The sequence below is a fragment of the Zonotrichia albicollis genome, chromosome 10 (genome assembly GCF_047830755.1).
Source record: "Zonotrichia albicollis isolate bZonAlb1 chromosome 10, bZonAlb1.hap1, whole genome shotgun sequence".
Taxonomy (NCBI): domain Eukaryota; kingdom Metazoa; phylum Chordata; class Aves; order Passeriformes; family Passerellidae; genus Zonotrichia; species Zonotrichia albicollis.
Genome location: NC_133828.1, coordinates 39334240 through 39353982, shown reverse-complemented (window position 1 = coordinate 39353982; position 19743 = coordinate 39334240). Strand labels below are relative to the sequence as shown.

Sequence of the window (19743 nt, the reverse complement as noted above, 5' to 3'; positions counted from 1 at the left end):
CTTTAGTTTGTGAGGCCTGACCTTGGAGCCACTCCCCCAAATGGAACCTGACTCTGCTGATCTCAGGGAAACTTCACGTCTCAGTAGAGTTAAGCACGTACTTACACAGTTTTAAACCCTCTGCTGACACCTCTGCTTCTCTCGGGAAGTTTACTTCAGCCAAAGAACTTTTCAGACTGGCTATTCTGACACTGGGAACTCTTGTCTTAAGGAGTATGGGCTGGTTTGATAATTTTATGGGATTTACCCATCCAGAGGATCAGTGTGTGAAAGTAAATTGGGAAGCAGCTACCAAAACTTCCAGGATTTGGCAGCAAGGCTTCATTTGCTCTGCATAAATCTGCTCTGCAAACTGTTTTTGTGTCTTGAGCTGCTCAGGGATGTTACAGGGCTCATATTTGTCTTGTGGACCAGTGTCATGCCCATTAATCATTGAGTGTTTGCTCGGGGTACTGGACTTGCCTTCAGCATGCAGTTTCCACTTGGAAACACAAATGCATTCTGATAAAATCCTGCCCTGTTTGTTCCTTGGCTCCTTCAGTCAGGTTTGGGCAGCTGTGCTCCAGTGAAGTGTTTGTTAAAAAAGAAAGAATGATCAAAACCAGCACTCTCACAGGTCTGCCACAACCTATTTCTCTTCTTTCTTGCACTTTTGCCTCTTACAGACTCTCAAGACTGCAGTGTATTTTTACTCTCCTTTGGAAAGAGCTGCTGGTTTTACAAACCTCAGTTATTGCAAAGCACTTTCCCATTCCTTAAATCAGCCCTCTCCCAGGGCCTGCTCTGCACACTCCTTGAGCTGCCATTTCCTGCCATTCCCCACAGCTCCCAGCATGTTCTGAGCTACAGAAAGATCTTATTCCCTTTGCTTAGTATTCCTCACCTAATAGTAATTCTCTACCATAGGTCAATTGTGTCCAATTAACTTGGCTGTGGAGCTGGGGGAGAACTCCCTGAAATACTGCAGGAACCAATGGCAATGTTTCTATAGCAGATTAGCAGGGAGCAGGCAATCTCCCAGAGAACCAGGCTGAGCCATAAACCTCTTTAAAGACATTATGAGACACTATTAAAAGTTAAATCTGGTCCACAGAGACCCTTAACAGCAGAGCCAACCAGCAGCCTAAGCCATCCAAAGGATCATTTGAGGGAGCTGAAGCCATGGTTCAGTGGAGGGAGGTGCAGAGGGGTGGCTGAGAGGGCACTTCATCAAAACTCCTGCTGCCTGGTTCAGGGCAGCCCTCAGCCCCATGTGCCTGTCTAAGGTGGCATGTAAAGTGCTGAGCTTTCTTTTTGCAGCCTTACAATCAGGATGGGACTTGCTTGCTACATTTATTCTCAGCTTCAGGTGAGACTCAAGGCTAGAGGCACACCAGAAGCCCAGACTATGAACAAACCTGATTAAACAAGCTCCAAGGATTCCTTTTTCTGGGTCTGCCTAGTCAGGTTCAGTAGTCTTGAATCTCATCTAGATCTGAAAATTAACAAAGATTAAAGGAGAGGCTGTAATTTAAGCACCACATTAACTGTTCTTGGATAGTTTTATGGATAATCCCCTGAGCAAGGGATTATATTAGATGGGACTAAGATACCCCCACAGGGTGCTTAGAGATAAGCCTCCAGTCAGGCTTGCTCTGCTGCTTTTGAGACAGAGTGAGAAAACAGCTCCCTTCCAACCTTGTACAGCAACCCACCCATCTGAAACAATATCATATTTTAACCATTAACCATTTCCTATCAAAATGGTCTGATTAGGCTTAAAACTGCTTTTAGGCTCAAGATGTGCAGTTCTGTGCCTGCCTGAGAGCAGGGTCATTGCAGTGGGACAGTGGGACTGCAATCTGCAGGTGGCACAGGGACAGTGTCACACTTGTTACAGTCAGTGTTTGATCAGAGAAGCCCAGCGTGGTCTGGGCTGGGAGGGACCTTAAAGCTCATCTCATTCCACCCCCTGCCATGGGCAGGGACAGTTTCCCCTAGGCCAGGCTGCTCCAAGCCCCATCATACTCCCTGCTACTCTCTCCTTGCAAATGAACTCTGTGTCATGACCCCTAAAAATCATTAGTGCATGGTTCAGCCAAGCCCAGACAGCTCTCATTGATAAAAGCTCTTGTGGTGATTTAGCAGATGAAATCGTGCCCCTGGTGAAGGCAGTGGGAGAGCTGCCATCAGCTGCAGCACAGGCTGGCCATGGCCCAGTGCTGGGGCTCGCTTGACTCTGGCTGCGTGAGACAGTGATTTACAGAGCTGAGAGGAACCAGAGCGAGCTGCTGAGCCCTGCTCCTCACAGCAGGCCTCTGTCTGAGTGACCACAATCACTTTCCCCTCAGACACATTTGTTGGCATCCAAAATACATTCAAAAACAACAAAAAAACCAGCCTGTTTCTCCACAAGGGGAGTGTGTGTATCCTGCAGAGCCAGGCTTTCCTGCCAGAGAACTGGGAGCTGTGTCCTGCTCAACAGAGGGCCAGGCCTGAAGTGTCAAGGTTTGCATTAATTATTACCTGCCAGGATATAGTTTGGCTCTCCCCTAAGCCAGTCTGACAGATCAACAGCTAATTGTAGCTTGTAAATTATTCTTCAACTAGGTTTTTTGACAGAGTTTACTATTTTTTATAGTCTATTAAATAAATAGATAAAGGGGAACAAAGATTCTTTTGAAAAAAATTTGCTGTGTGGAGTAAAAAATAAAGCCAAACTTCCATATTTTATCCTTCACTCTGAAAGGACTGTGATAGAAAATACAATTAGCAGGCATTGTCTTTCAGCACAGTTACTCTTAGATTACAAAAGGAATGAGCACATATTAAATTTCTCAACTTGTAAGAGCTGCTGTAAATATTTATCGCTTTCATTGCACAAAGGAGCAGCTTCAGTCATTTCAAGACCCAAAGCAGCTTCTTAGGAAGAGAGGTTATAAAAAAAGCCAAGGAAAGCAAAACCCCAAGGAATGGACTAAATGAAATTGTTCCAGTTGCTTATATCAATCCTACTGCAGAGAAGATAAAATAATTTTGATACAACATTGCATTTTTCAGCCTTACCATCCATCCTTCAATTTACCTGGGTTGACTTCTGTGGAGCTACTCTTTTTTGGTTAGCAAATTATTCACATAAGGCCTTCCAAATTCCCATGTGGCCTTGTCCAGCCACACTAGAAAAGAAAGATAATTGTTTATGAATGCTTTGTGAAGAAGCATCATGCAGTTTACCTACAGACCTGCCCTTCTTTTATTTTTTTCCCAACAGAAGGAGTACAAATGATCCAAAATTAGCAGTTGCTACAATTCTATAGATCTGAGTCTGGATGGTAATCACTTAAGTCCCACACATTCCATCCATGCAATTAATAACAAAGTTTCATATTAAGATACAGCAGAGCCGGGGTTTTAGCTTCAATTTCCTTTCCTGTTCCAAACCAAACCCATTTTTCTGTAATTTCACATTTAGGGTTTTGTGCTGAATATGCAAAGGCAGTCATCATTTTCTGAACTCTTTACCCAGTGAATAAACCAGTTTCCAAAGAATGAGTCTTGTTAGAGTCATCCCTAAAATGAATTTCAAAAAGGGATGGGCAGAAAAGGGGAGAAGGATGCCTTTATTATCCAGAGAAATACAGCAGTATCTTTGTCTAAGACAAGTCTTTTCTGACAGAAATCAATACAAAGGATGAGAAATCAAGATGAGGTTTTTATTACCAGAGATGGCCTCCAGAATCACAGGGGAGAGCCTCATGCACGGGCTCTGCTGTGCTGTGCCTCATGCCCTCGAGCTGTAACAAATTACTCCGTGAATTTCTGGCAGGATTTATCCACCACTGCTCTGAGCTCTGGGGAGCATTTCATCAGTGCCATCACTGACCTAATAACAGGGGATCTAAGTAATAGCAACTTTTATGGAGGCTGTGTGTTATTCCCACAGATTTGGGGATTGGTTTTCGGGAGGGAGGAGGCAGTCAGGGGTAAATGTGCTTCCATAATAGGTTTACACTTTACTGATTAGCTTTGAATGATCTTCTTGCTCTGCCTGCTGACTCAAGTACTGTCAGAATAAGAATTGGCCAAGCTTCATGGTGAGTGAATGAGACTCCTCCTGAATCAGGGGGGGTTCCTGTGCTTTATTTATTCATTTTGAACATTCCTGACAGCCAGCCCGGGCTTTGATGCAGAGGGAAGAGAAAGAAATAGGAAGTGATGGTGTTTTGTTTCCCTTTTCTCCCCAGCCTGTTTTGTGGAGCTGAGTTTACTCCTGTTTTGTGGAGCTGCCAATACTCCTGTTCCTGGGGCTCCCTGGGCAGCAGGGGCTGGGGAAGGGGGAGGCAGGAGGGAGGTGAATGGAGAGAGAGGTTTTTGCCCTGAAACCCCACAGAAGAGGGAAAGCGTTCATTTGTGTTGATGCCTTGTCGAGGCTGACCTAGAACAAAGACTAGACAGAGTTAAAGAATAAAAGTAGGGATTTAGAAGGAGGCCTCAATGGATCCACCTTGGGCAGCACGAGAGCCCAGCCAGGGCTACACCTCAGATAAACCAAAATGGTCACAAAATGGATGACTGGTCACAGGGTCTGTCACTTTTATCATTTCTGCTCCATTTGCATATTGCAGTTCGTTGTCCCATTACAGCTTTAGGTTATGAAGTCCCATCCTGCTTGTTTTTCTCTCTCCAGCCCGCGTTGTTTGTGCTCTTGGGCCTGAGATTTGGATCATTTGTCCCTGGTCCCCAGCTAGAGCAGGAATTGTTTTGTCTCCCTGCTCTGTGCAGAGAGCTCACCATCCCCTAATATGAAGCTCAGAAGTACACGCTAAAGCAGCACAGAGTGTGAAAAACAGAAAAGCTCAAACCTGAGGCATCAGTGTCAGGCACTGCCCATTTCGCACTCCATGCACTCTGCCTTTTTGGAGTCAGTGGTGCAGCTGCCAGGCCATCCCTCAGCAGGGAAGCCTGGCCAACAGGGCAGAGAGAGATGGCACCCCAGCAGAGCCAGCAGCAGCACCCCCTGCTCTGCTTCCAGGGTGTAACAATTCCTGCCTTTAGTCCAATACAAGACCAGGGAATCACGGCTCCAAACCCAGCCGGGCTCGCAACGCTTTCCAGTCCCATCTGGCTCACCTCAGCCTGCCAGCACTGCTTTCCAGCAGCCCAGGAGCATGGACTGCAGCCTCCACACAGCATGGCAGCCACTCCTGGAACAGCTGATGGAAAATTGCTTCAAAACCAGGTTTGGTGGCATGGGCCTTTCCAGCAGACAGTTGTCCAAAAGCAAGCGCCGGGCTGAAGATCCTTGGAACACAACCAGAGACATGGAGCTCCTTGATCACAGGCCTCTTTCCATGCAATGCCCTGTGAGTCTGGAAGAACCATTCCCTACTTCTCAGCCACTCCTGCAGGGCATTCCTGCTGGAGGAACTCCTGCAGGAATCCCTGCTGAAATTTGTATTTACATTTAAATACATACTATGTAAACCTTCTAAAAAATTCCCTATAAATCCATTTCCCACACTGCAGGGGCATTCCTGCTGTAGGAACCTACCCAAAAAAATGCCTCTTTGGTATTTGGCACTTGATATTCAGCACAGAGAGGAGTTGCTGCCCACAAGAGCTGTCTGTAGATAGCTAAAGAACCATTCTCTTTTCACCTAATGAAAACTCTCATTACCTGTTTTCCCTGTCATCATTGTAACATGCTCACAAACCACATGCACGTGACATTCCACCCAGGAGCAGAAATTACCAGGTAGGAGCAGCTGTGAGCTCATCGTAATAATCAGGATTTGGGTATAAATAAGTGGTTGTCTGCTAATTCCACCAGATGAGGATGAGCTGAACTAAATTAGAAAGAGATCTGTACCTGCACCATGTTTTCTCCTGTCCTCGCTTGGAGCTGAATACACCTTCTCCTGCCCTCTTGTACTTTGTGCAGTTTGCACAAACCAAATTCTTCTGGGAATAGCACAAAACAAGGAGATTCTCCTTCTGAATTCCTCTGCAGGGTTGTGTCCGTTTGCCAAATCTCCTGGTTTTCCTCAGGAGAGTGAAGACAAGCTCTGAATTATGGAAATGAAGCTCTGAAAGAGGATGGCACAACCTGGAGTGTCCTCTGCCCAGACACTTGGCCTTCCTGCAGAAGTAAAGAAACTTTATTAGAAGAGGCAATATCGGGGGGAGAGGGTTTCTATCAGTAGTTTCTCTGTTTTCTGACAGAGCCAGCAATCCCAGGCTTTGCCAAGGCAGCAATCCCTGTATCCCAACAATGAGTGCTGGTGCTCTCTGAGTGCCTCTGTCCCCTGCCGGGAGGCATTTCTGCAGGGACAGCTTCCACTCAGCATCCCTCTCCCTGAGCACAGCCCAGCCTGCTCCCAGGTGCTTTTGGGAGTTGAGTCTCCAGCAGGAACCCCCCAGCAGAGGCTGCCCAGCACCCAGCACAAACATCCTGGCAGGCAGAGCCTGCTGAGCTCCTCGCTGCAAGCAGCCATGGCAGTGACTTAAAGACCATCTGTGGGAACTGAAATGCTGCCTCTGGGCTCCCGGCTCAGACAGCCTCCAAGACTGATTAATTAAGATAATTAGGAGCTGTAAACATTAATGGGTAATGTTCAAGCCTTTCCTAACACGTTCTTAAAAGCTTCCGCTGTGTAGTTATCTGTTGACTAATTTTGGCAGGCATCTTTAGGGCTGGAGGGAGCAGGGGAATGGAATGCAAATGCACCACTGGCTCACGGGAGGAGTGAACCAAAGCAAATAACCCACTGGGTTCCTTTAATAGAGGGGAAATAAGTTATCAGAAACAAGAGAATTGTTTGTTTATGGCAGGGGAGAGTGGAGCCTACAGCTCTGCAACCTGTTTTCCCATAGATTGGAATCAGCTACCTAACCTGAAAGCCATTTAAAACAAAACAACAACAAAAAAACCCTTCAGGCCTTTCTTGCTTATGGGATCATCTTTTTAGAAGCGTGAACCCCTCTAATTCCAAAGGAGGGACAGCTGTTATGAAGTCCACCTGCAGTTAATCCACTTTACTGGGTGTCCATGGATTTACAGGAGGCAGGGGACACCTCTGGAAGCTTCTGTGCAGTGGCAGAAGTTGCCTCCTTCAGTGCAAGCTCAGAATTTACGAGAGTGCTGACATTAATGGAGGCAGCTCCATGGCTTTGGGGGGCACCAGCAGGAAGCCCCTGGATTCATCTATTTCCCACACACAGATAAATCTTGGCTGCAGCTATCTGAAACAGCAAGGCCACTTGGACCCTGGTGTCACATCTCCAGAGAGGCATTGATAAGATCACCAATTCTGCTTTCTAAATCACCACAAACTCCGAGATAATGTTTTATTTCCAGTTTGACACCTGGATTTATGATTGCCACCTCTGTGCAGTGATTGAAAACACATGCAAAGGGCTCTTTGCAATCCTGGATTTTGCTCATTCAACTATCTAAATTTCTAAGGAACGAAAAGAAGATTCTTAAAGCAGCACAGGTGCAAATTGAGCTCCCCAAGGGGTTTTCAACATAACAAGTCATGCTCCTGAACTCTTATTTAATCACCAAGTGCACCAATGCTGCACATCTTCACCAGCGTTCCAAACACTGTGATTCCTTTCCAGAGAGACACGCAGCTATGTCAGATCACAAAGCCCTTAGGGATCTTCCCTGACTGATCTCTCCTTTCCCTGAGAGGTTTTGCATTCACTGGGAAGAGGGTTAGGTCCTGATGTTGTTTAATTGTCCTCATTCCAAGCAGATTCCCATTGACTTCCACAGGGATTCAGAGAATAAGGCATTGTTGGTTTTGAGCCTTTTCCAAGGCTGTTGCACCAGGCAGAATCACAGTCTCGTTCTCTAAGCAGTTCACCAGTGCAAAACCAGGGAAAACCACATTTCAGTGCCGTGGCACTTTGGGCTTTCTGCTTTTGCAGGAATGCTCAGAACTTCGAGCATTTGTGAGCTGATACCCAGCTCTCCATCAGGCAGGATTTGCACTGCACACCTCTTGCCACACTTGCACACAAATGATGCAGAAGCAACATGAAAAGGCTCGTTGAGATCTCAACCCCACATCAGCAAAGCCACAACAAGCACAGTTCTTCTACAGACCAGGCTCTCCTCAACCTGCTTGCTACAAAATCCCTCTGCCCAAAAAGGCTTTACCTTTTCCCCACTCCATTCCTGCCCTAGTTTCTGTCTCTGTGGTTTTCAGCTGTAGACCAAAGGCAAGATTGTCCTCAGCCTGTGTGAATTTTTACAGGGATAGCAGAGACATTTCTGTTCCAAAAGGCACAAGGACCAAAGAGAAAGGTAAAACTCCTGTGGGCAAAAAGATGGGTCCAATTAGACATTTTCATTTATTTAGCGTAATTATTATGCCTTTAACTATATTGATCCATTCTCACAGACCTACCCATCCTGAGCACTGCTCTGTAGGATAACTCCAGGCTTCCCAATTTTTGATTTGTAGCACTCTAGAAGCAAAACTGACCATTACAAAAAATTGAAGCTAGATTCCCTTTCCTGCTTTCTTCAAATGGCTGCAAGTGACCCATGGATACCCACAGTCCACTGACCTTGAGGCTAAGCCTCCTGCTTAGAATTAAAGCTCCTAAAAATATTCCCTCCTTTATACATCCAAAAGTCTGGAATCAGCTAAAGTAAATAGCATTAGTCTGAGCTGGCCCATTTGCACACAAGAAAAATAAAATCTGGTGACTAATTAGTTCATTTTCCTAAAGCACTTCATACTCATCTCCATAATACTTAGGAATTAAAAGTCTGAAAATGCAAAGTGTTCCCGACCTAATGCAGCAACCCCCCCAGTGAGATTCCCAAGGACACTTCCCAAACATTAGGTTTATTTGTTGTCATAGATACTCACCCAGACACAAACATCAGTGGCACCCAGGGACTCACACTTGCCAGCAGCTTGTTATAATAAAGCTCTACATGTCTGAAAGGCAGGATTGGGCTTTTTTTAAATTTTTTTCCTGGAAAATCCTGCAGGCTGTGCCCGTTCAGTGGGTGTGTTAAGCTGCTGTCCTCCTCTATTCCTTTCTCAAGCAGAGTCCTAACACAGCAGGCTGGGTTTCTGAAGGCAGGCACAGAGCAGTGGGGTGTTTCAAACTGCTGACTGGGGCCTGATGTTCACCTTGGAGCTGGCTTCTCTTTCAGGAATCCAGCTAGATACCTACTAGGCTTGGCCCAGGGGAGCCTGCTCTGCCATCTGATCTGCTCTTGGTTTAACCAGCACAGCCTGGTCCTAATCAATGAGAAAGAAAGAAAGGAAGAAGGGAATGAATCCCAAGGGGAAGGGGAAGAGACCCAGCCCAGCTATTATTTCACTCTACTGTGACAGGGAGAGGTGTCTTCTCCAGCAAGTTAATACAGAGCAGGAGGAAGAAGCAATTTTCCCCACTTCCCCATTTCCAACAAGCAAAGATCTGCTGGCATACAGAAACAAGAAACAGGCAAAGAAAAAAGAGCCAGGCGTCCCACTGGTGCCTGGTAGAAGCACTGAAGAGCCAGTGGCTGGCAGAGGAGAGGTGTTTAATGGATATTCTGGGAAGAGAAAGACTGAGGGAAAAGCTCAGAACAAGGGAGAATAAAAATGAGCATGAAGCACAGAGCAGTGGCTCCCAAGCTGCAGCCCTTGCTCCACAGATGGATCTCTTTGGAGAAGCAAGCAGAGGAGCTGGAAAAGGCATTTTCAGCCTTGGCTCTGTAGAATGCAAAGAAGAAAGGAGGCAAGTGGGGTAAAAAAGAGCCGTGGCATGGACTGACACAAGCAGAGCAAAGGGATAGCAGAAGCAGCCACGAGGAGCTGGAGAGGCAGAATCAGAAGAGAAGGGATGAAAGAGGCATAAAACTGGGGGAATAAAACCCCTATGAGTTACCATTTTGATAAATAGGCACAGTTAGGACCAAAGACTGACAGAAAATAGGAAGTGTTTCCAAGGCAAAGACAAAAGAGCAGTTCCCAAAAGTCTGTGGCAGGTGAATATATTAAAAAAGACTTGATTGCCAAGAGAACAGATTTGACTTGGAGAAGATGAAGGAATCAAGTTATGGCTGGGAATGTGGCTGTGGATGACAGCCTGTTATTCTTTCCCCCAAGAGAAGAAGGATATGTTCAATTCTGAAATCCAGTTGTTTCCCTGTTTTCACTGGCAGGGGCTTTTTCCCACTTTTCACGCTAGGGACCACGGCAGGGGAATGTCTGCTGGAACACGAGGCTGATTCAGGGCACTGTGGCTCCAGTGTGCCAACAGGATTATTTAACAGGCTGCTGACAAGTTCCTCAAGTGCTGAATTCCAAGTGAATTCCACACCCAGCAGAGAAAATTCCGGGCTTACTCTGCAAATCCAAGGAGCAGGAGCTGAGGGGGAAGGAGGACACAGGCAGCAGGAGCAGGTTATCCCCTAAACCTCAACATCTCCATGGTGGAATAGCTGGAACAGGCTCTAGGTGACAGCAGAACACTGGCTGCAGTCCCAGGGCTGGGAAATATGGCAAGCACACTTGAGACAAAGCTTCTTCAAAAATTATTTGATAATTTCCCTCAAGAACTACCAGGCTGCTCCTTTCTTAGCTGGGCGGCGCGGGTTGGTGAGCACCTAGGGAAGCTCTTGCCAGGGCAAAATTCACATTAAAGCCACTGTCCAAATCCTGTGCTCCGATTCAAGGCTGGAAAGGTTTGATGGCAGTATTTCTGTGGGCAGAGCAAGAACTTGCCTGAAACCTGAGTCACATCCATTCCTTCCAGAGCCAATGTGTTTCAGTTTTACTGGGAATTTCAGCATGGGGGAGATTAGTCAGACTCCACCAAGCAGGTTGTTTTTATTATCCAGGTCAGAGTCCAGGGCTTTTAAGTCATGCTGCATTGCAGCCCTGTGCAGAGACAACAGAAATTCTAATTATTTATAGTCATTTACTCTAAAAACACCCAGCTGTTATGGTTTGTGTGCTGTGTCAGGCAGGCTTAGGATCATCCTAGGCTGAATAAAAGACATTTAATGGCATATAAGGGAGTTTAGGTGGCTCTTCTTAGGCTCTACTTGTACAAAATAACTATATCAACAGTAATAATAACTAAATCAGTAAGATCTTGTGCCAAATACAAATGTGTTTGAGTTTCCCCATCCCTGGAAGAGTTCAAGGCCAGGCTGAACAGGGCTTGGAACAAGCTGGGACAAGTGGAAGGTGTCCCTGGCCAGGGTATGGGATGAGATGGACTTTAAGGTCCCTCCAACCCAAAGCACCCCTTGATTCCACCAATTGAGCAGAGGGTGTAGAAGCATTAAAAAAAGCTGGTTCAGTATTTCCTGAGGCATTTATGGAATAGCAGGAAACTTGCTGGCCCTGAAATCTGTTCAAATACTCCCCTGTCTCTTGCCAGAGCCCCTCACTGCCTCAGTAATCGTCTGGTGGCTTGGAAAGGAAATTTACTCTCCTGCTTTGTGTTCCTCATCACACAGGGAAACCAGCTCTAAAACAGCTCTTCCCAGATTTATTTTTTTTTCTGGAAAGCATCTCTAATCCAGCAACCAGTCCTGAAGCTGCTGGTAGAAAGCACGGCTGTGAGCTAAAGCCAGTGTAGCTGCAGGACTCCTCCAAGCATCCCAAGGCAAAGCACAATTGTTCCAAAACTCCAGAGCCAGAGCTGCGCCATGTGCGAAGGTGAACTTCCATCACAGGCTCAGCTCTGGCTCTGGAATTTTAGAATCCTTCCACCTCCATCCCCTCCTGAAAAACCCCATCTCTGACACGTGGCTTTGTCCCTGTTCCTTGTGCCAGGCTGGCAGTTTGTTGGGAGCGGCTGATTGCTGCCTCTCCCACGTGTGTGCCTGCATTCCCTTCTGCCCAAATCTCCCATCCTTTGCCCCAGGGAGCTCTGCTGTCCTGCAGTGAGGCCATCCCAGACAGCTGATGCTCTGCAGAGGCCTGGCAAGCAGCACAGTCACGTCTCCAGGCATGGAAAACAGCACCAAAGACTGAGCAAAGCTGCCCTGCAGGGCTCACTTCCCAACTGCACATCCTACCCCACCTTGCCTTTTCCACCACTTTGGGGAAATTACCTGTGTTTGTGCTCTCTGCTGCTTCCCAGAGCAGGCTCCAAATTCCCGGAGAATATCCCTTTTATCCCTGGTTTTCCAGCCTCTTTGCCATGTTGCCAGCAATTCTCAGCAGCACCGACCCCGTCTACCAAAGAAATTATTTAAAAGCACATTATTAAGCCATCATTTAAATTAGCAATAATAAAAAAGCTGCACTTTGTGCTTATTTTTGATTAAATCTGAGTGTATCCCACTGAGTAATGTGCAGAAGGAGTCAGTCATTTGGAGAGGCAAAAGGTATTCAACTCTATCAGTCTGCACAATTCCAGTCAATTTTGAGAAACTATAAATCATGTACCAGAGCCACATGAAACAGGTACAGGATTAGAACATCCCAATTTTTCCCTCCCAAAACTAAAAAGGTGATAGTTAAGGAACTTGGCACCTCCAGGCATTACAGTGTGTTTCTTGGACTGCAGAGATGACTGGGGTTTTGAGCTAAAGCTCCTGATAAATGGCTGCTCTTAATACCATGCCTGGCTTACAGCTGAGCTCATCTGGAATGTTTCTCCTGGTTTTTTCCCACACTTTTAAAATGCCAAAGTAGAGGTTCTAAATTATTTTTCTTTCTAGCGAGCTCTTTGGTTATCAGCATTGGCCAGGAGTGTAAACATCTCTAATTTTATAGACGGGCTCTGCAACATTATCCTTTTTCCCTGGTTTTACCCTCTGTGTACACCTGATGGGGATTTTTTCCAATAAGGCTGCAAAAGCCACTTGGGATGAACGTGGAAAAATCAAGCACTGAGACTGCTTCCATCTGCATGAAATTGCCTCAGAATTATCATTAAATAGCTCATTTATGCTTTCACATAAACCACAGAGAACCAGATCTCTCGAGGTGGGCAAGGAGCTGTCCCTGAGCCATGAGTGTTCCCTAGGGAACAAGAAGGTCAATGGGATGCTGGGGTGCATCAGGAAGAGCATTCCCAGCAGGTCGGGGGGGATCCTGCCCCCTGCTCAGCCCTGGGAGGCGCCCCTGGACTGCTGTGTCCACTTCTGAGCACCTCAGGACAAGAAACTCCTGGAGGGATCCAGCAGAGTCTGCAGAGGTGATGGAGGGGTTGGAGCATCTCTGGGGAGGAAAGGAGGAGCTCAAGAGTAGCCACAGCAGAGAGGGGACCTCTGTAACGTGTATAAATATCCAAAGGGTGGATATTTATATACCTGGATATCCCAGAGCATGGAGCAGGCTCTCCTCCTCCATGGGGCCCAGCAGTGGGACATGAGGAACAGGCAGATGCTGATGCCCAGGAGTTCCACCTGAGCAGGAGGCAGAAATCTTTCCCTGGGCACTGACCAAGCAGTGAACAGTGTCCAGGGAGGCTGTGGAGCCTCCCTCACTGGGGATGTTCTGTGAAACATTCACAGGGGTTCTTGGATGAGGGAGGAGACGAGAATGTTGACTCCATGTTTCAGAGGGCTTGATTTATTATTTTATGATACATATATTACATTGTAACTATACTAAAGAGTAGAAGGAAAGGTTTCATCTCAGAAGGCTAGCTAAGAATAGAATAGAAAAAATAATAACAAAAGGCAGCTCTCTGGGACTCTGTCTGAAATAGCTCAGCCTTGATTGGCCATTAATATAAACATCTAAGATGGGCCAATCAGAAATTCACCTGTTGCATTCCACAGCAGCAGATAACCATTGTTTACATTTTGTTTCTGAGGCCTCTCAGCTTCTCAGAAGGAAAAAAAAATCCTAAGAAAGGATTTTCACAAAAAGATGTGTATGACAATATTCCAGAGCCATCCAGACACAATCCTGTGCCCTGTGCTCTGGGATGACCTTGCTGGAGCAGGGAGGCTGGACCAGACCCTCACTGTGGCCCCTTCTGGGATTCTGGGCAGTGAAAGAGAAAGCAGCGTCTGGTCATTCCTAAAAACCATTTTCAGCTTCTCCTTTCCCACTGACATTTTCCTGCTGCATCACAAGTGCTTCTGAAGGCAGTTCAGTCCTAGGTGCAAATAGTGATTCCAGTTTGAAATGAAATTCCAGCCACTCTCCCAAGCAGTGATGCAGTGCTTGATGAGCCTGGTCACACTCTGTCCTTTGGAAACTCGTGAGGTTAAACCATGGTCAGGCAGCACGTCAGGGGCACAGGGATGTGTGACACAGTGGCTGACACAGTGGCTGGGCAGCATTTTGGTCCTGAGAGGCAAAAAATGAGTTCTGGCAGCCTGGGCTGGATTTCTGCACTGATACCACAGCTATAAGGCAGAGATAGAAATACTGAAATGTGTCTGATGCCACCTCAGACACACCATCCATTTTCATCACCCTGCAAAAATTACATCAATGAAAATCACATCATTTACCCATAAGCAGGGTTGTCTAATCGTCATATCACTCCTACATGTCCTCCTTGTTGGAATGTTAGATATCTAGTGTTGGAAAAAAGGATGAAAGCACAGAGCTTCTGTGCTCCTCCCAGGCTCCCATTCCCAGTTTTCCAGGCAGATGTAAAGGGTGTCCCTTTGCACAGCACACACGGGAGGCTGGCACACCCCGGGAGCACTGCATTATCCTCAGTTTTAAGTGATGGGCCATGGCAAAGCAGGGTGGAGTAGCCAGGTTAGAGCCTTCTTCCCCTCCTGTAGAGATGCATTTTGGTCCACCTTGACTTCTGAGAAGCAAAAACATTTGCTCAGATTTCTCATAAACAAATCTCATAAAGCAAAATGCTCTCTTATACTCCATTTCGCTCCAAATCCCAAAGAAACTTGTGATGTTGGAGGGCAAGTTATTTCTTTTGGCTGGCCTTGCTAGAAAAAAATGGCATGCTTTATTTTCCTCTTTACAGGATTCATATTGTGTTAATAAAAGTACTCTTGATTCCCTCTGGCTGACTCTGCAGGAAAACTATTCTTACAAAGCTTCTAGTCTGGGTTAAAGTAATCTTGCTTAAAACTGCCCATAATTGTTTCAGTCTCTTAAGTTGAATGCTGAGCACTGGAAATTCTGCCAAATTTGAGCCAGGATTGGGTGTTCTGTGCTGGCAGGATAAGCTGACCAAAGGTAAGGAATTCAGTAAATGCAGGGGGAATTTGACCTGGTGTTTCTTTGAGCCAGCTTCTGTATTTCTGACCTTGCTCTGAAGAGAGTGGAAAGACACGAGAAAGTCAAACCAGATGAGAGTTTAATGGGAGCTATTCCATCAGCGAGGCCCCAGCCCTGGAGCAGCCCCTGGGGGCAGCTCTCCTGCTCAGCAAGGACTACTCATCCTGCTCAGCAAGGGCAGCTCTCCTGCTCAGCAAGGGCTGCTCACCCTGCTCTTGCTCAGCAAGGGCTGCTCACCCTGCTCTCCCCCAAAGGCTGGAGACAGCCACCAGGAAGCTGACCTTGGAAAGGAGCCTGGGGACAGCCAGCCTGGGAAAGAGGGGGAGCAGCCCTTCATCCTTGGAGGAATGCACCCTGGTAAACACAGGATGATCAACAACTCCAAAAGAGTTTCCTTCTCCGAAGGAAACAAACTCAAGGAACTTCAGAGCTAGGAAACCAAGCATGGGGTAGTGCTGGATGTCAGTTTTCCCTCCAGGGGCAGGCGTGGGACATGCAGGTGTCCTCAGATCCATCAGGAGATGCTTTCAGTGTTATTCCACACCTTGCAGCTCTGCCCAAAGCTGTTCTGCACTGCAGGAGTCAAGCCAAAAACCCTAAATAACCTTCCAGGTATCTGCTTTCCCGCCCCTTTAATCTTTCCATTTCCATGCTTGGTGGGTACATTGAGTGTTTTCTAGGTTAGTCTGAACCTAGAAAACACTCAATGAACCTAGCTGATACCTTGGATGGTATCAGCTCTTTCCAAGCAGTTCAGTTCTATCAGCCAGGGTGTGATTTCTCCCAATCCTCAGTTCATTCAAATGAGAGCTCTGAGAAAGCTTTGGGCAACAATTTTTGAGTGTGTGGAGGATCATGCAAAATCAGAGCACCAGAACAGTCCATCAGTGTCAATATTACACAGTTTTTCTTCTGATTGTAGCATGTTTTCTTTTAACTTAAGCTACTATTGGAAGAATAAGTGGCTTTGGTTTTCCTTGGCATTATTCATGCCCAAGCTGCCTTTTATTCCCATTCAAAAACCTAGAAGCCATTTGCAGTGCTATCATCCATGTCTCCAATTATCTCAAGGAGAAAAACCTAATCCCATTTTAAACCAGCAATGATTTGTCAGAATTTTGAAGAGAAAAAAAATTTTTAAATCCTTTTCCCTTGGGGTTTTACAGCAGGAATCAGGATAACCAGGAGTCCTGGCAGAGAAATGCCCCAGCCCACCTGAAGGGGAACAGAGATTCCCATTTTTCCATTACATTAATTACTTATTGCTATCCCAAAAAGACCAGAAGGATCCTTGGAAAGGTAATAACTTCATGACAAAGCAGAACAGACTCTTTTGCTGTAAGAACTCAAGCAGCTTATGAACAACTGCACTGGGTCAGCCAAAGGTCTACCTTTCCTGGCCAGTAACACCACATGTAATAAAACTATCAGGGAGAATTACCACATTCCTCATTTAGCTCTGTCCCCTCCAACAACTGTTCCCAACTATTACTTGGCTTTGAAGTTCCCTTCTCCCATTTCAGATCTAAGGCAGGCACTGGGGACCCAAAAGACCATTCTAATTATGATAGTTACTATAATAAAGGATATCACCTTTCCCCACAAACCTTGCCTCCTCATTCCTCCATGGGAATGCTTTCCCTTGCACATTGTTGGCCTCACTACACTTGATCTTCAATTTTCAAAGCTGAATATTTATGCAGAACAATAAAGTTTCTGATCCTCCAATTACCCTGCACTGAAATGCTTCCATGCATAACAAGCACACGTACAAGCAAACACTGGGAGGATCAGGACCTGAGATAAAACATCACTTGTAACGTTGTCTGTGTCCAAACTCATTAAAGATGATAAGAAGCCCGTGGAAATCAATCTCACTTTAGAAGTAATTCTGTATTTGCCCAGGCTATTTTTTCTGGAAGTGATTTTCAAAGAGCTAAAGACAGCACAAATACAAAAGGGGGAAAAAGCACCACAGCAAAGACACCTAAAATAAACCAGCGCTGCTATTTAAGCAGTCTGAGAGAATCCATATCAGGTGGGATTACAGAAACAGGCAAGAACTACACAACTGATGAGGGTTTTATTTTTTTAAAGAGCTCCTCCCTCTTAGTTTGTGTCCCTTTTCTGCACAGAACACCCCTGTGTCCCTCCACTCAGAGCCTTCACCATCATTCATGCCTCCTCGTCTGCACACAGCCCACATCTTTTCTTCCCCTGAGAAGAGTTAAACGCTCTTGTTCCTCCAAAGAACAATTTATTTTTCCTGACAAGGCCTTTTATGCAATTAGCTGGAGAAGCCATAGCCAAAAAGAAAGAATAACACATGTAAAACCACGCCAGAGAACAGAGTAGGTAGGAACTTGTTGAGTCTATTACCAGACAAAATGTTTAAATCAATGGTGTGCTCTCATAAATCAAAAGCCATATTTAGTCCGAACTACAACCATCCCTGAGCAATGTGGAATAGAGAGAAAACACTTTAGAAAAATTTGAAGCTCCTAAATGAGGAAGGGAGGAAGCAGCAGATGAGAGAAGCACAGTGCAGGGTCGTCTCCCAGACAAAGAATTTATTGTGCAGGTGAGGATGGAGGTGCCACAGCACTGAGGGCTGAGCAGAGCCTGCCAGTCACCCCGACTTGTCCCAGCCTGGTGGTGATTTGGGGACATTACAGAACCATTTGAACCTAGTTAAAACTTGGACATTTATGTGGGGTTTGTGCTGTACAAATATTGAGCCCAGAAGAGCCAGAACTCTTTGCTACAGATCACAGACAAAGGGATTTGTACTGCAGACCATAAAAGATCATTCTTTTTCAATTACACTTGACAGGTCTGAGTTATTGTAAGAGGAATAGGTTTGGAGCAGTAACAGTGAACCAGAGAACATAATGTAATTTGAGAAACAGCACAAAAACCTCATCACATCCTTTTCCTTTTCAGCTGGGAGTGCAAGATCGTATCTTTTCACCCCTCCATCCTTGTTCTTCCCTTTACTCTTCCACTTGAGCTGCTTTGATTCAGATTTAGGGCCCTCATTCATCCCAATTAGATGGCTTTTCTGTAAAGCTGCTTTCCAACCCCTGCTCTGCTTCCGTTGACAGGATTTCACTGCTTTCCAGAAAAGTGATGGATTTCTCACATAGCACGATTTCTAAAGGACCCTTCTTCAACAGCATCCTCCTCAGCACAGAAACCTTGAGCAGTTGTGTTAAAGCAGTGGCTCTGACCCAAAGAAGGATCTTCTTGCCTGCTGAGAGCTCCAACACTCCTCATTTTTATTTGCAGCAGTGCAAGTAGAGGCTGCTGCTCGGTGCCTGGAAGCAGAAAATGAGGAAGGAGCAGGTCGCCCCCAGGAGCCATCCTCAGCTCCTGAGCCATCCTGCAGGCTTGGGGCTCCTGAGGGCCTCCCCAGGCTGCTGGTGGGGTTTGTCTCACAAGGAGGAGGTTTTCTCCTGGCCCTGTCCTTCCATCTCCCCTTCTTTACTCTGTTCAGCCACCGAGCCCAGTCCCACCATGGGCTTTTGTAAACCTTATTTGTTCCTTCAGGCAATTGGTTTTTACCGGAGCTGCATCCTCCCTAAGAAATCCAGGACAATTTGCTTCTGCTTTTGCTTGCAGTGCTTAGCACGTTGTCAGCACTCCCAGTGAAGCAATCACACTGAAAATAAGAGTTGCTTCTTCCAGTTCTGGCATTTACACATTTTTATGAGATGGTGGAAAAGTACAGTTGGATATTTTTCCCCCTTGCAAATGCTGAGACAGTAATAAGTAACAGATTCACAGAGTTCTGACTCGGATCTAGGTGTCTCTGACATGTACCATGGCTTTCAAATATATTACACGCTCTAATGCTCCTGTTATCAAGAGCTTAAGCTTTTTACATCCTCCTCTCCCCATCAGCAGTGGAACCAGGGAGGATTCTCATCACAAAGCTCCCCTGCACACTTCCCACAAAACAAAGCAGCCTGCTGGGGCTCCAGTTGGGAGCAACTTCTTGCATCATCTGGGATCATTTTCTTACCGTGTTATTACCTCTAATCACCAATACTTCAGTGTTTCTAGGAAGTTTCAAAAGGGGAAGGCAGTTAAAAATTATTTGAACAAATAATATTGTGAAGCAAGCTCAGAATCCCGCCACAGTGTTTGGGAGCTCCTCCTAATTCAAGAGCTGTTCATGGGACACACCTGGTAGGACCCTCTTCAGCCCTAGAAGTGCAGCTTATCTGATGGCACAAAGATATAAGAATTTAAAATTATAGAGTGATTTGGGTAAGAAGAGACTTTGAACACCATTTAGTACCACCCCACACCTTCCACTGTCCCAGATTGCTCCAAGCCCCATCCAACCTGGCCTGGGACATTTCCAGGGATGGGGGGCAGCCACAGCTGCTCTGGCTGCTCATTTTATCCTGGTGTTTCCAACTGCAAACCAAGGAATTTAGGTGCAGTTGAATCCAAATGAACATCCTAAGATAAATGCATGAGGCAACCCATTGCAATGGCTCTGAGTTGAACGCTGCCAGAAAGTGAAGGGGGAATGAAAATTGAGATTCATTATGTTTAAAGTGGA

General features: G+C 46.0%; 1 protein-coding gene and 1 long non-coding RNA gene across 7 annotated transcripts in view; one reads left to right on the top strand and one right to left on the bottom strand.

Annotated features, from left to right (window-relative positions):
* Positions 1-19743, top strand: part of DRC11 (dynein regulatory complex subunit 11) — a 109126-nt gene that overhangs the window by 31315 nt on the left and 58068 nt on the right. The gene's annotated exons all lie outside the window — the stretch shown is intronic.
* LOC113460338 (uncharacterized) overlaps positions 1-19743 on the bottom strand; it is an 80786-nt gene that overhangs the window by 16268 nt on the left and 44775 nt on the right. Inside the window, exons 2-6 of the long non-coding RNA XR_003382179.2 lie at positions 12065-12188; positions 5849-6118; positions 5110-5280; positions 3065-3155; positions 1398-1474 (exon numbers count right to left, since the gene is read on the bottom strand). This is a non-coding gene — a long non-coding RNA (uncharacterized LOC113460338). The remainder of the gene's footprint in view (positions 1-1397; positions 1475-3064; positions 3156-5109; positions 5281-5848; positions 6119-12064; positions 12189-19743) is intronic.